This window comes from Dromiciops gliroides, chromosome 4 (assembly GCF_019393635.1).
Source record: "Dromiciops gliroides isolate mDroGli1 chromosome 4, mDroGli1.pri, whole genome shotgun sequence".
Taxonomy (NCBI): domain Eukaryota; kingdom Metazoa; phylum Chordata; class Mammalia; order Microbiotheria; family Microbiotheriidae; genus Dromiciops; species Dromiciops gliroides.
Window position 1 is genome coordinate 356,114,117 of NC_057864.1, and position 17,220 is coordinate 356,131,336.

Below are 17,220 nucleotides of genomic sequence, written 5' to 3' on the forward strand. Positions count from 1 at the left end.
TTTTCAGTTGGATAGATGGCTTGATAGAAATCCTACATTAACTAAATTCTCCCCCTCTTCACTATAGTTTTTTGTTTGTTTGTTTGTTTGTTTGTTTTTTTGGTGAGGCAGTTGAGGTTAAGTGACTTGCCCAGGGTCACACAGCTAGTAAGTGTTAAGTGTCTGAGGCTGGATTTGAACTCAGGTACTCCTGACTCCAGGGCCGGTGCTCTATCCACTGCACCACCTAGCTGCCCCTCTTCACTATAGTTTTATTGGAAAGAGCCAAATCACAATAAAAAGTTGTTATAAGAAGCATGTTTTAGAATGGGAAACAACTTTAAAAATATTCCTTATGTTAGTATATCTTCAGACTAATCTCCTATCCAGTTGATGCATTAATGTCAGATGGAAGAAGTCTTTAGTGGTCTGCCATAGAGCCCTGTCCTTCCTATTGTATTATTTTATATATTATCAATCACTTTGATGAAGAGATAGAAGACATACTTAAAATCTGCATATGACATAGAATTGACAACTAAAAAATTAGGTCACAGAATTAGGATTCAAAATTTTTAAGGGCTGGGATGATGGACTGAAACCTACAATATTTGTTAAGTACCTATTATGTACAAGACATTTCTGCTGGAGATGTGCAGATCCTGTTCTTAAGGAGTTTTCTTATTCTATTATAAACCGTGTCTGGGAAAGACATTTGCACAAAAATCAGGATTCTAGGGAAACTGAGTAAATGTAACAATGTCTGGGCCAAGTTCTATGAGAAATTTCTTAATAGGGAGAGATTGCTTTCAGTTGGGGTGGGGAATGGGGTCAGGGAAATGTTCATAGAAAGTTTTCATATGAGACAGCCAGGGCATAGTGAATAGATCACCAGACCTGGAAGCAAGAAGAACTGAATTCAAATCCAGCCTCAAATAATTACTAGCTTTGTGACCCTGGACAAGTCAATGAACTTCTCATCCTCAGTTTCCTCATCTGTAAAATAAGGATAATAATAGCACTTCCCTCCCAGGGTAATGGTGAGGATCAAATTATATATTTGTTTTTTAAATAATATTTTATTTTCCCCCAGTTATATGTAAAGACAATTTTTACCTTTTTTTTTTTTTTGCAGGGCAATGAGGGTTAAGTGACTTCCCCAGGGTCACACAGCTAGTAAGTGTAAAGTGTCTGAGGTCAGATTCAAACTCAGGTCTGGTGCTTTATCCACTGAGCCACCTAACTGCCTATTTAACATTTATTTAAAAACTTTTTTTGAGTTTTACATTTCCTCTCTCTTTCCCTCACTTCCCCCCTTCCTGTGATAAACAATGTGATATAATGTTTGTAAGGCACTTTATAAACCTTAAAGTTCTATTTAAATGTGATTTATTATTATAGAAGATTTGGGTGTTGAAGAAAGAAAGGGACTTTAACATGTAAAGGTTGGGAAAAAGTATCTGTTCTCAGCTTAGATAATAGCATGGCATGAACAAAGGCTGATAGCATCACATAAGCAAAGAAAGGTATGGAGATAAGACAGGAGAGTGAGAATGGAAAATTATGCATTTTTGCCAGAAGTAGATTATGTGAAGGGAAGTAATATGAGATAAAGCTAGAAAGGTGGCTTAGAAACAAAAGCTGGGATCAGTAGTTACCTCTTTTGTCATGAGCAGTGACTAGCCACTGGAGGTTTGTTGTTGTTGTTTTCAGTAGAACAGTGATATGGTCAGCTCTGTTCATTCACACTTGGGCAGTAGATAAGAGAATAATTATTACAGAAGTAGAATTCATAGGGCATGACAATAGATTAGATGTTTTGGGTGAGGGAAAGGGGACAATCAAAATGATTTCTAAAGTTTTGGGTGATTGAAAGAATGATGGTGCCTTTAACAGAAAGAAGTTAGCTTCAGAGGCAGGGGTTTTTTGTTTTGTTTTTCTTCTTAAAGGTAATAAATATGGTGGCACAGGAGATAGGGCACCTCGCCTAGAGTCAGGAAGACTTGAATTCAAAAGTAACCTCACATACTTATTAGCCGTGTGACCTTGGGCAAGTCTCCTATTCCCTGTTTGCCTTGGTTTTTCCATCTATATAATGGAGATAATGGGGCAGCTAGGTGGTGCAGTGGATAAAGCACTGTCCCTGGATTCAAATCCAGCCTCAGACACTTGACACTTACTAGCTGTGTGACGCTGGGCAAGTCACTTAACCCTCTTTGCCCTGCAAAAACAAAAAGATTAGATATAATGGAGATAATAATAACACTTTCCTCACAGCCTCGTTGTGAGGGTCAAATGAGACAATAATTATAAAGCAGTTATCAAAGTGTCTGGCACATATTAAGTGGCATAGAAATGTCAGATAGCAGCAGTAGCGGTAGTAATCTCTTTGTTGCTCTTCCCTATTGGCCTCCAATTCATTCATCCTCTCAGAATTGCAGAATTTCCGAGTTGGAAGTTGCTCTAGAGATCATCTAGTTCAATTCATGCCTGAACAACTTATTCAATAAGTGATTATCTGACTTTTAAATACCTCTCGCGAGGGAAAAGGAACAGCCAGATGGTTCAATGGGTAGAGTCTTGGGACTGGAGTCAGGAAGCCATAGGTTCAAATCTGGTCTATCTGTGTGACCTTGAGCAAGACACTTAATCTTTGCCTTAACCTACTGGAAAAGGAATGGTGAAGCACTTCGATATCTTTATCAAAAAAGACCTCATGGAGGCAGCGAGGTGGTGCAGTGGATAGAGCACCGGCCCTGGAGTCAGGAGTACCTGGGTTCAAATCCGGCCTCAGACACTTAACACTCACTAGCTGTGTGACCCTGGGCAAGTCACTTAACCCCAATTGCCTCACTTAAAAAAAAAAAAAGATACAAAAAAGACCTCATGGACAATATGATTCATGGAATCATGAAGAGTTGGACATGACTGAACAACAAGTGAGAGGAAAAACCCTCCCAAGATAGCTCATTCTACTCTTATATAATTAAAATTGCTAAGAAGTTGACATCAAACCTAAATTTTGACCTTTGAAATCTCTACTAATTATTTCTGATTCTGTCTCTTGAGTCCATGTCTGATTCCTGTTCTAAATGAAAGCCTTTTAAATACTCAAAGACAGTTATATACTTACCCTTAAGTCTTTTCTGATCCACAATTCCTTTCATTTCTTTTCTTATGGAATGCTTTTAAAGGCCTTTACCACCCCACTTTACCCTCCTTTGGATGATCTCTCCAGTTTACCAATGCTCTTGTTAAAAATGCCACCCAGAACCAAATACAGTACTCTTAGGAACATGGTATCATAGATTTATAATTGGAGACATGGTCTGACAAGAATATAGTACAGTGAGTTTATCATTTCCCTAATTTTGCATGACTTTTCTTACTGCAGTCTAAGATCATACTACCATTTGGGGGACAGCAGTGGAGGGGGAGGCGTGTGTGTGTGTTACAATATTGAACTGCTGGTTCCTATTGAGATATTATTATATTCCACTAAAATCCCAAGAAGTTTTTAAAACAAATCTACATGCTCTCATCTTGTTCTTGCAAAATTGATTATTTGAACCTGTGTACAACATTAATCCCTATTAAATTTCTTCTTGTTAGTTCACTCCAACATTGCTAAATTATTGGTGTCTGTTTTTGCATCCTGTCATATAATAAAGTAGTGATAACTACCATTTACAAATTTGACAAGCATGGCATAAATTCTTGTTGACTGAATGACCATTGCTTTTATCCAAGTCACTGTTGAAAATGTCAGCCAGCACAGGGCCAAGCATAGATCCTTTCCTTAGGAAGCTCAATATTTGACTCACAACCGTCTTCTCTACTCAAGTGCTTTCCCTCACTCTTAGGGACAGACTTCAGGGTTCATAGTTCCTTTGACTACCCTGGCCTCTGAATTCATCATCTTCCTTGCATTGGACATCTCCAGGAGGAATAAGATCCTAGACCTCAATATCATGACAGACGGTACCATCTTCATGATTCTGAAAATCCATTCTGTAATCATAATCTTCTGTCTTTCCATCTCTCTGTCTTCTTTACTCCTCCTAAATCTATTCTGTCTTCAGTTCAATCTTTAGTCCCTTCATTTCTTTAGCTATCCCTTCTCTCCAAGTTTCCTATATCAGTAGTCAGTTCTGGCCTTACTTTTCTCCCCATTTCAGTCTTAATCCTTTAAGAAATCAATTAACGATTGCATTTCACATAATTTACAGGTTCCTTTCCTTATACCTTCTCACACTATCAAGTCTGCCTGCTCTTTGAGAGGAAAAAAAGAACAAACTCAAAAACCTAAAGCAACTCTTCTTTTGATCATATCATCTCAAGTGCTCTCTTGCTTTTCCCTTCTTAAATTCTTCACAAGAACTCCTTATATTTCCTGTCTCTGCCTTCTAACTATTTTCTTGCTTCTCATCATCTGATAATCAGGATGCTAACCCTTATTTAAAAAACAAAACAAAAACAAAAACCCAAACTATTTTCTCAAAAGTTTCCAATGTTTTCGTGACTGCCAAATCCAATGGCCTCCTATCAGTCCTCATCCTCCTTTAACTGTTTGTTGATCAGCCCCTGGATACTATTCTCATTTTGTAAATGAGGAAACAGAAATGTTAACTGACCTGTGCAGGGCACTTAAACAGTGTTAGAGAAAGGATTCAAATGTAGGTCCTCTTTACTACAAATCTAGCCCTCATTCTGCCCCATTACAGTGCTTCTCTGTAACCTATTCCTTCTCATGATCCTCAGTGTCATCATTCACTTCCTGCCGTCTAAGCATGTACCCTTTCTAAGCCCTCTCCTGTTCTCTTTCTACAGTCTCTCTTAGTGATCTCATCTCCTAGCAGAAATTCAATCAATAATCACATCCAGGCAGAGGACTCCCAAATCTCTGTATCTAGATAAAACTTCTCCGGAACTCTTGTCCTGCATCTCCAGCGTCCTGCTTACAATTTTGTCAGCACCTCAAATATATGTTGAAAATGGAATTCATCATCTTCCCCATTAAACCTGTCCTTTTAAATGTCTCTTTCTCGCTGGCACCACTGTCATCCCAGCCACTGAGGTTCATAACATTTGAATCATCTATGATTCTTCTCCCCTACTCTACACTTATAATATTCTGTATTGCGATATGGTAGAATGAATGCTGGATTTGGAATCAGAGAGCATTGGTTCCATTCATCATCTGCTTCTTAATGCCTGTATGACCTTGGGAAAGTCCTTAACTTGTTGTGACTCATTTTCCTCAACCATAACATTAAGGGAGGGGATTAGACTGGATGAACAGATCAGTGTGGATGAGCCTATGATTCTAACTTTCACATGTAGTCCAGTTATCTTACCTTAGCAATGAGGAAACTGAAACTGAGAGGTTTTTTTTTTTTTTTTGTGAGGCAAAGTGACTTGCCCAGGGTCACACAGCTAGTAAGTGTTAAGTGTCTGAGGCCAGATTCAGGTACTCCTGAATCCAGGGCCGGTGCTCTATCCACTGCGCCACCTAGCTGCCCCTAAACTGAGAGATTTAAAATGACTTGTCTTCATTTGTACAATTAATAAAGACTTAGTTACTCTTGGATGTGTGAGACAAAGAAGTGAGAAGAGTAAAAAATGATCTTGAGGTTTTGAGCCTGGGTAACCAGGAAGATGGTGGTGGTGTAAATTGAAATGGGGAAGCTTGGAGGAGGAAGAAATGTTTTGAATGATGAAGAAATAGGTTTTTGATAAACTGAGGTTGTGATACCAACAGGGCACCCAATTAAGAGATATAGAATTGGAGCAGATATAAGCCTGAAGTCCATGAGATTAGTCATGGCTGGAGATGCAGCTTAGTGGCTAATGTGGCTAATGTTTTGTGTGACTTCATATGTATAATGGGTATCCTATCTCTTGCCTTCTCAATCGGTGGGGGAGGGGGAAGAAAGAACCAGACAATTTGAAACTGAAATAAAAATTAACAAAATAAATTAACAAAAAAGAAAACAAAAGAAACATATGGTAACAAATGAAGTCATGCATAGTAGTAATAATTGTAGAAGTGGGTGAAAGTATAGAGAAGAGGCAGCTAGGTGGTGCAGTGGATAAAGCACGGGCCCTGGATTCAAGAGGACCTGAGTTCAAATGCAACCTCAGACACTTGATACTTAGTAGCTGTGTGACCCTGAGCAAGTCACTTAACCCTCATTGCACCCCCCCCCCTCCAAAAAAAAAAGTATAGAGAAAAGAGGGCTGGGGAAGAACACAAAAAAAGATAGAGAATTAGGAGAACAACCTGAAAAGTAATTTATATAAGTCAAGAGAAGAAAGAGCATCAATAATGTGGTCAGTAATTTTGAATGTTTCAGGGAGGCAAATGCTAGTTGACTGGGTGAATAACTAAGAAAAAGATTTTAATTCGTCTGTAGTCTTTGAGTAAACACTTTATTCAATTCCCATTTATATAGTGCTTTAAGGTTTATATTTTCTTAGAAAAATTCTATAAATAGTATAGATGTTACCATCAAGTAAATTTTTATTAATATCTTTTGGTTTTATATCACCCATATTTCCCAGTGTTTTCTTCTTCCTCCCAGAGATCAATGCCTTATAATTCAGCATAAAAAGAGAAGACAAAAATAATAGTTCGGTAAAACTAACCAAAATATTCCAAAGGTCTGATATATGCTATATTCCACACTCATAGTCCCCCATCTCTGTAAAAAGACAACAACAAACAAAAGCAAAAACGGGGAGGAGATGCCTTCTCATGTGTCTTCTTAAGGCTAAAGCTAAATCATTATACTTTCATGGTACTGAAATGTGTTTGTCTTGCTCTTCCTCTTTCATTTTAAATTGATGAGTTTAGATGGCTAAATGGATAGAACTCTGGGCTTGGAATTAGGAAGGCCTGAGTTCAAATGTGACCTTGGGAGGCTTACTAGCTGTGTGACCCTGGGCAAATCACTTAACTTATTTCACCCACAGTTTCCTCATCTCTAAAAGGGAATAATAATAATAATAGCACCTATCTCATAGAATTGTGAGGAATTAGTATGTAGCCTTAAGGCATATATAAGTGTCATGGGCCCAGGGTACCTCAGAAGTTTTCTGGGGTAAATCAAAAGAACCTTCTCCTTGATAAACTAAACCAAAGGACAGACACACCTAAAGAGATAACCTGTACCAGATCAAGACTGAGTTAGTTCCGGGACCACCACCCTTCATTTCAGTCTCCCCCATCCCCTTGGGGAGATAAGATTAGGTGTGGCTGCTGCCTTTGTGGCTTGAGGGGGAGAGAGATGGCTTGAGAGAGCAGCCCCTCACCCAACTTCCCCCAGCCACCACCAGTGGGGGATGGTCCTCCCCCAATAAGGGAACTTGCCACAGTCAGATGATCACCCTATCAGACCACCAGCATGATCCTCTATAAAAGTATCTGCCTGTCTCCTGCTCAGAGAGCCACGCCTCTGTGCCATGCCTTCTCCCCATGAGAAGTTCAAGGACTTCTCTCTTGGTTTCCTTTCCCTAGCACCTAAATAAACTATTATTTTATTCTAACTGGATTTGTGTGCAAGAGGGTGGAATTCTTTAAAGAGGAATAACTAAGAATCTCTACCCTAAACCCCCATCAATTTCCCCATAACATAAGTATTAGCTATTATTATTCACAGTTACCCTAAAATCCAGGAATCCTGGGGAGGCAACACTGCCCAGATTACTATTATATCACACACCCTACTTAAGCATATATATATTGTGAGGGAAAAATCCATCCTCTTCTCAATAATTCTCAGGAACTCAGCAGCGAGGTGACAAAGGCTTTATTTTCTTCTCATGAGAAGGAGGCACCCTAGTGTGCAGCTAGTGGGTGCCCAGAAAGGGGGCTCGAAGGCCCTGTTTTATACCCTAGTCCCTAACGCAAATGGACCTTCCCCTTTTTCATCACTGGTCAGGGTTACAATCTACAAGCTAATCGGAATGCAGTATTCCCACCCCTCTTCCTTGTATGGGCATAACTCAGGAGTGGACCTTATACTTCCTTATATGGACAGAACTCTGGAGAGGACCTAATTGAGACCAGGGCTCCTTGAACCATGTGACCTTGCTAACCTGAGGGGGAGAAGGGGATCTGAGACCTTTGTCCTACAAACAGGTCAGGGGAGTATGACCGACTGTTATATCCACATTGAGAGGAGACAATTACCCATTTCTCACATATATCTGTGTGTGTGTGTGTGTGTGTGTGTGTGTATGTATATATATATATATATATATATATACATATGTATATATATATATAAAGACTGGAGAAAAGATACAAAGGAATGTATATAGATGGAAAGAGTTATAACATAACAGGTGGAAGATAGGGATAGAGACGGGACCTGTGTTTTTATTGGAACTCCCGGGTGAATTCTACTTACCAATGTAGATAGATAGTAGGAGCAATTTTTGAATTTCTCCTGTAGTCTTTACAATTCAAGTTTTTTTTTCCATGTAGTTCCTAAGCCTAGGTCATTGTATTGACCTAGGGAAAAACCCTATTTGATACTTTGACTTTGTTGATAAGAGATTCTTCCCTAACAGGGCCCCATAAATCTCTCTCCTCTTCAGATTTCAGGCCTTGAGGTCTATCACTTTTTTTTTCTCTTTTTTGTGGGGCAATGAGGGTTAAGTGACTTGCCCAGGGTCACACAGTTAGTGTCAAGTGTCTGAGGCTGGATTTGAACTCAGGTCCTCCTGAAACCAGGGCTGGTGATTTATCCACTGCACCACCTAGCTGCCCCCATCACTCTTTTTGTAATCTATACACACTAAAGATTTAGAGCTTCCCTGTATTCTGACTAGTGTATGTGAAATGGATTTTACTTGCTAGGTCTTCCTAGCTTACTTGGCCCTTGTTGATAAAAATGCTTTTTCTTTCTATTTTCACCTAGCCTGTCCTTGGGCCTTGTGGGTCTGACCCATACCAGCCAGGCTACTTTGGACCTGCTCTCATATTCTTGTAGTCTTGCCTCTGGTCCAAGTCTAAACTATTGTGGACCCCTTTGTGGCCCTACCCAAACTCCCACTCATTGGTTGAGTTATGCTGACAGATATATCCCAGAAGTGATAGATATTAGGTGCCTTCTCCAGCTCCAATCCAGCCCCTTTTCATAACTGAAGGTCATTTGTAGAGGACTGGGCTTCTCATCTTACACAGAGATAGATCCTAAATACTACGTTTGTTTATGCTTTTTGCCAAATACAGGTATGTAAGTGCTATCATTTGTTATTAGAGATGGGGCAGCTAGATGGTACAGTGGATAAAGTGCTGGGTCTGGAGCCAGGATGACCTGAATTCAAATCCAGCCTCAGACACTTACTAGCTATGTGACCTTGGGCAAGTCATTTATTCTTTTTGCCTCTATTTCCTTATCTGTAAAATGAGCTGGAGAAGGAAATGGCAAAACTTTCCAGTATCTTTGCCAAGAAAACCCCAAAAGGGGTCACAAAGAATAGTATATGACTGAAAAGTCACACAAGATGGAGGTAGATATAGCCCTTGGTAAAAACGTGTAAGGAAATTTATTACGGTAGAACAAAGATTCTAAATGGCAAAGAGAAGTAGAGTGAGCTTGGGAAAGATTGGGGTGAACTGGATAGGGATGAGATTATGGAAGGAGATAACAAGGGTTATGATTTTGTACTTGAGGGTAGGGGTGGTTAATTAGGGCAAAAAAGGGCAAATTTAATGTTTACTATGAAGTACATCTGCTACTCATGTTAACAATAGAGGGATGACTATGCATATGTATGTGTATGTGTGTGGGGGGGGTGGTGCTAAGTAGTCTGAGTAGTCATAATAGATGTTTGTAGAACAAACCAACCACAAAAGTCCATATGGAATGTTGATGAGTGGGTGTGGCCTATGCAAATGATCGCCTCATCCTTCTCTCCTATTAAGAAGTATAAGGCTAGAGGTGATTGGGAGCTGTATCTTCTCCATGAAGGGGTAGTAGGAAAGGGAAGGCAGGTAGACTAATACCAATGGAACAATGGGAAGCATTATGTCTCCATTCATCTGAATGAACCTACTCTTCTCTTAAGGTATAGTCCTGAAATAATCATTGCACAAAAGTTTGCTTCTTTCCAATGGATGACAAACTGCTATTGGGTCACGAGCAGCATTGCTGTTGATGTTTTCTATCAACTTCTATACTGATGCAGCACTAGGGAAGTAACTCTAGAGTTTAGACTCTGTAGGGACATGAAATTACAGTCTTACAGTGGACACAGATCATCTACTTTTTGTTTATTCATTGTTTTTCTGCAGGTAGAAATATAGAGGATTAAACGTTGATTGCTTCTAAGTCAGGAAGATCTTAGTTCTAGTCTTGTCTCAGATATGCACTGGCTTCTGTGACCTTGGTTAAATCACATCCTCTCAGTGCCCCCTAACAACTCTCTCTAAGAAAATGTGGAAGACTGGGAATTCCCTGTACCAATGAAATCATAGATCCATTAAAAATATAGATTAGTCCATGAATAATTAAAGCAACAATAGAGAACTTGTAGAGATAATTCAAATTCCAGCTATAATAGATAATAAACAGTACTGGGAATGGGGGAGGCATCTAACCATGAGGTGCTAGTCTAGGGGTCTGAAAAATCTCCCCTGCCCCAAATATCTTTCCCCATAGGCCCATTAAGATGCTTAGAATCACCATCATTAAAGTAACTCCTTTTAGTTAAGTCAAAGTTTCTTAGGGTAGAGAGATGAGAATCCTTTAACCATTAGCCACAATTCTCTTATGAGTTGATTTTTTTTTTTACGGGGCAATAGGGTTAAGTGACTTGCCCAGGGTCACACAGCTAGTAAGTGTTTGAGGCCGGATTTGAACTCAGGAACTCCTGAATCTAGGGCCGATGCTTTATCCACTGTGACACCTAGCCGCCCCCATGAGTTGATATTAAATCTATGAGATCATCTTGCTAACAGAATCTAGCTGGACCAAAGCTTCTTAAACTGTGGGGTTGTGTCACTGAATGTGGGGCTCATGAAAAATTTGGTTTGATTTGTATACATATTTTATATACCTATATACTCAGGGTCACGTACAAATTTCTTGGGTGAAAAGTGGTCTCGAGTCGAAAAAGTTTAAGAAGCCCTGAGTTAGACCTATTTAGTTGTGGATTGCAACTTCATTCTTGAGGAGGACCTAGGACATCAGGAGGGTGGGGTCTTGATTTGCAAATGAATTGGACTTAATGGAGAGAGGACTATGCAAATCATCAGCTGGACAATTACATTTTAATGAAGGGGCCTAGGGAAAAGGCAGCTTGTGGAGTGCCTGGCAAGACAGTTCTTCATAGAGCAAGTGGTTGGGGTGGGACTTGGCCACTCAGGAAACAGGATGATAAAGCACTCTGGTGCTTGGGAAAAGAAAATGCTCATATAAGTTTGGGGGAGGGAATATTAATATAAGTTTTGAGTAGGCTTGGCTCTGAAAACATCACATCTTCCTAGAACTCACAAATAGACCCTTGAATTTGATGTTTCCTAATATCATCAGTGATGCTGGTCCATCTTCAGAGAAGCAAATAGAATTGGACTGGCTCTGCTACCAAATCATGGCACAGCAGAAGGAACATAAGAGTAGTAGTCAAAAGACCTGGGCCTTGATTCTGTCTTTTACTCAAAATCTGATTAGCCAGGGTTGCAACTGAATTGAGGGAAACTGAGGAAACAAAGTTTTGTCTTTGTGATTTATTAGCAAGTCACAGTTACCAAAAATTGAGTTCAAAGATCCTCAGCAAAGACCCTCCATAGATCCCTTATCTTAAAGATGAGATAGGTTAAGAGATATGCTCAGGGCTCACATGGGTGGTAAGTTTCTAAAATAAAATTTGAACTCAGATTTTTTTGATTCTGAGTCTAGCACTCTATCCACTAAGCCACTTAGCTGCCTACGATGTTCTGGGTTTGGGCTATTGCTTCTTTTTCTTAGTTGTAATATTACTGCTCAGAACTGAGTGTTTTAAAGTAGCAAGGAACCACCATTGAGGATAGGCAGTACAGCATAGTAGAGTGGGCCCTAGCTTTGACAATCAGAAAACCTAGGGTTCAAATCCTAGCCCCAGCAGTCCTTAACTCCATAACTTCTCTGAGCCTTTCTTCATCTATAAATGATGATAACAATACTTGTGTTATTCCCATTGGAGGGCTGTTATGAAGATGCTTTGTAAACTACAAAATGGTATATGGCAAGTCTGATGATGACTTTTGGGAGAAAGACTCCTGGTAAGATTTCCTCCATTCTTATTATGGGGATACTAGAAATATGGATATTATACTGCAAGATCCCTGTCAAAGATGCAGTGTTCTCTCAAGCTGGATTCCCAGTCTGTCATTACATAAGAATCTCTCTGAAATTTTTCTCATTTCAACCATTCTGTGCTCTTTCTACTCCCTCCATGCCCCCCCCCCATATCATATTTTCTTCTAGCAAATGCATGCTGTGATTTCAAAGTCATTTTCAAGTTTTGATCAAATTTCCTCATGTTGACATGAGGACTGCTGTGTTATATAATTATCCTTTGGATTTATAGTTGAATGATTTAGTAAGCTTCTCCTAGAGACTGACATATGATGTTGGGTTAACTTTTAATGGAAGGATTTCTATTTTATCTCCACATTGACAATTGACCTAGGAAGGTTAGGAAGCTTGTACTAGTCACAGACACTGTGTTTAAATGGCTTGACTATTTTGGGGGGGGGGCCTGGGGGGGGCTTTCGACCTGGATCAGATCGGGGGGTGGCTCACCCAAAGAATTGGAGGCTCATCATAAATCTTGTAAAATAAAAAAAGATTTACTAGGAGAGAGAAATATGGCCAGGGAACAGATCACCTTGGTGACTGTCCCACTGGAGTAAAAGAAGACTGGTCTTTTGTATTTTTACTAGAAAAAAAGGGAGGGAAGGACATTACAAAGAACTGAAGAAACACAAAATAAACTGGGGTCAGATAACTAAGAGGGGGTCTTTGATAACAGAGGTATCGGTAGAGTATGCAGCATCCATCCAGATCTTGCATATCATCTTGCTCATCAGCATGCTGGGGCCATGACCTACCATACCTCATTCCTGAGATGGGAGAGAGCTATTTTCCCCTTGGCCTAGGGGGTTTGAATCTTTTGGATTTCTTGGGGTGCCACTACAAGACAATCCAATGAGGATAATCAAAGTTCTTATATTAGAACTAGGCAGACAGAATTCTCTTTGGTTCATCACCACTGTTTTTACTTACAGGAAAGGCCTGGTCCAGCAGAATCTGTCTTCAGGAGTACCTGCAGATCCTAATCAGGTGACCTGTAAGTGTGACTTACTTTTTCTTCTCCCTCCATTATTTTGGGAATTGAATATTGATCTCTCAATAGAAACAGGTTCTTTAGCAAAACACTTGATGGCACTGCACACAGAATTTCATTGGCGGTGACTGGTTTAAATGAGATTAAAATACATGGAAGAGCTGTAGGGTCTCTTCCAGGTACTGAAAAACATTGTCTTTGTTATTAATAATTCTCCTCTCTTGTATTTTCTTGATATTACCATTTTTTTTAATTTGAAAAGCAATTCTTTAGGCTTGTCTGCCAATGTGAAAATCCTTTTCTTAAAAAAAAAAAAGCTTTGTTTCCAAGTTCCCAGAAATCTGTAACTAAGAATAAAAAGACTTAGGACAGGTAGCAGAATGATCAGCTTATTGTGTGACTGCTCCGAGTTTTGATATGAGCACTACTCCATTTTTGTGCTGTCTCCTACTATTAGAATGTAAGTTCTTTGAGAGGAGACACTACCTCACTTTTGGATTTGTATTCCTGGTAATCAGCACATTGCCTGGTACATAGTAAGCCTTTAATAAATGCTTCACTCATTAATTTTTGTTACAAAGTATATGACCTAGGGAAAGATTTTTAAAAATTTTGATAAAAAACACAAACTAGGTATCATAAAATTAAAGCTCTATTTAATTAGTGCCTATTACATGTCTGGGTCTTTAGCTGTACCTGAAGACCAATCACCTCCTACCACTTGGAAGACTGACTGGAGCAATGGCAATACAGATTTCACTTTAGGTACATATCCTTCACTAGCCATACTTCCCTAATAAATACTAATAGCTTTTTTTTTTTTTTTGGTAGGGCAATGAGGGTTAAGTGACATGCCCAAGGTTGCTCAGCTAGTGTCAAGTGTCTGAGGCCAAATTTGAACTCAGGTCCTCCTGAATCCAGGGCCAGTGCTTTATCCACTACGCCACCTAGCTGCTGCCCCCCCCCAATAAATACTAAAAGGAAAGTAGAATACATTCCAAAGAATGTATTTTCAGTGAATAAAAAATATCATTACTCTAAGCCTGTAACTTTACTAATTATTTACGTTATTAGTATCAGCAAAGAAGGCATGCCAATGATAAACACCACCTACTTCACAATTTTTTTTCTTGGACCAGTCCTGATGAAGGGAAAGAATTAATTGTTCATGGTCAAGACAAAAATAATAGCAGATGTTCCAGAAGTAAGCTACATCTCTATTGTGAGAACAACATGGCATAATTTGTTTTTAAATGTCACATCTTTATTGTACCTGGTAATTGCACAAGACTTTCTTTTCTCAAATGCTGTTGAGAAGAGTCAGATGTCACTCTCTTTTATTCTTATAATAGGCTGTATCCCCTTCAAGTATTCTTTTCCAAGAATCCTTGAGAGTTTGCATTTATAAAAAATTCCACAAGATACTTGTACCTCTCAGCATTTTTTATGTCAGCCAAATTCTACTCAAGTCTTTGTTTGGCCATTCCAACTGGAGCACTCCACTATAGTTTTTCTGTGATGCCTTTTTATGGTGTTGAACTGACTCTGGTTTCTAGAAGGGCTTATAAAGCTGCAAAAGCTTCTAAGTATGGACCTGGTGACAGAATATATTTGTCATCCAAGATCCAGCTTGCTAAATTTGGAGACACTTATCACCAGATTGTCCACAAGGTGGTGAATTTATTAATTCCCTATTATTTGCAAGGTAAGAGGCAGTGTGGTATAATGGATAGAACACTAAGAATAGAATCAGGAAGATGTGTGTTTGAATTCTACCTTTGAGCCTTTATTTGTGTGACCATGGGCAAGTCACTTAAACTTTTAGGGTACTTGCTAAGACTTATTTACTAAGTTCTGAGATGTGGGATTCAATGAAAAGAGGCCAGATTTCTGTTTATCTTAAAGTAACATAATACTTCATGGAATGGAAATTCTGCGCATTTTATTGCATAAGACAAATATTAGCTAATTACTCAAAACACATATGGGTAGTTCTTGCTGGAGTCTGAATTAGATTGTTTATATTTGCTTATCCGTATGGGAAATGGTTCATTAAACATTTGTTTGGTTTGCTAGGACTCAGAGTTGGAAAACTAAAATTTTCACTAACTACTATTCCAGTTATCCAAACCAGTCTTCTGTAAAATGGTGCTTTTGAATACCTATTTGATTGGATTTCCCCCCCAGTGTTACATTGTAATTGGTTTCTTCTTTCTGCAGGCTTTCTGTTTCATATGAAAAATAAATGAAGCCTTCCTAGCAACTTGTAGGTTGAGGTAGTTACTGCATTGAATTTTTTTTTTTTTTGGATTAAACCTATAAAGGCAAAGCAATGAAAAAACTTCTTTGAAATGGCAAACATAAAAGGATAATAATTCATGTTCTACTTTGCTAAAGACTGAGGACAACATGGCATAATTTGTTTTTAAATGTCACATCTTTATTGCACTTAGTAATTGCACAAGACTTTCTTTTCTCAAATGCTGTTGAGAAGAGTCAGATGTCACTTTCTTTTATTCTTATAATAGGCTGTATCCCCTTCAATGTCTGTATACAGCATCTTGGAGAGTCATAGGCCTTGGAAATGATTCCTTTCTTTTCTAACTCCCTTAGTCATGTGATGCTACAGGAGGGGAGGGCACCTCCTTCCTTAGTATCTGATTGGTGTCTACTTCTGGGTTTGTAAATTGAACAGTTGATCTCAGACTACAGAATAGAACTAGGTATGCTTGACATCATTTATAGACTTCTTGCTAGGATCACGAAGAAGCCTTCAGAATTTAGAACTGAAGAGAGAACATGGTAACAGATCATGGTTTGGTGAAAAGAGGAATAAGAGTTACAGTACATTTGTAAAAGGATACTTGGGGTAGTTAGGACTGTTTCTGAAAGCTCATTTTGGGGAACTAAGCATTTTAACACTTTCTGTAAAGGCTACTCAAAATTTCCTCTATAATGCGGAGTTCCTTATTGTTTATATAACTGGGTTAGACCTTGGTCCGCAGTAGATCCTGACATTTTTCCCTCCTCACAAATGAAGCAGTTTTGTAGGACCAAACTGATAAACTGCTTATGGGTCTTACTTTACATATTCTGAAAAATTTTAGTTAAATAAAAGAACTAAAGAGTTTGTAACTTGAAGGGATCTGAAAGATTATTTCACAAATGAACAAATCAAGACCCAGAGAGGTTAATTGACTTGTCTAAGGTCATGTAGCTAGTCAGTGGCAGAATTAAAACCTATAACCCAGGTATTTTCCTTATAGTCCATTTTCAATTATGCTCTAGAAATTTGGCTTTAGGCCCCTACCATTGGTATTAATAACCTGTAGTTATCAATTTGGTGACAGGCAGTCAACAATTAATATTTTTAATATTTTAATTATTACTGTTAAGCACTTAGTATGTACTGGGGAATAGAAAGACAGCAAAAATGGAGGGCAGGGACCTCCAGGAGCAGGAGCTCACATTCTTTCTTTTTTTTTCAGGGCAATGAGGGTGAAGTGACTTGCCCAGGGTCACACAGCCATTAAGTGTCAAGTGTCTGAGGCTAGATTTGAACTCAGGTCCTCCTGAATCCAGGGCTGGTGCTTTATCCACTGTGCCACCTAGCTGCCCTGAGCTCACATTCTAATGGAGACAACATACAAAAGTTGCATAAACAAGATATATACAATGGAAATGGAAATTAGTCTCAGAAGGAAAATAGATTGTGTATAGGGGTGTGTGGAGCATATAGGACTGTGTTTTGGGAGTGTGTGGGGAAGACCAGGACCAGGAAACTTTTGCAGAAGGTGGATTTTGAGTTGGGTTTTGAAAGGAAGTCAGTGAGGCTAAGTAGTGGAGGTGAGGAGGCAGAGCATTCTAGGCATGGAGGATAGCCATTGAAAAGACACAGAG

At 39.0% G+C, this 17,220-nt stretch overlaps 1 protein-coding gene across 2 annotated transcripts in view; it reads left to right on the forward strand.

Annotated features, from left to right (window-relative positions):
- PKIB (cAMP-dependent protein kinase inhibitor beta) overlaps nucleotides 1-17,220 on the forward strand; it is a 123,136-nt gene that overhangs the window by 57,687 nt on the left and 48,229 nt on the right. For both annotated transcript variants that reach the window (XM_044001961.1, XM_044001962.1), the window contains exon 2: nucleotides 13,262-13,323. The gene's annotated coding sequence lies outside the window, so the exon portion shown is untranslated. The remainder of the gene's footprint in view (nucleotides 1-13,261; nucleotides 13,324-17,220) is intronic.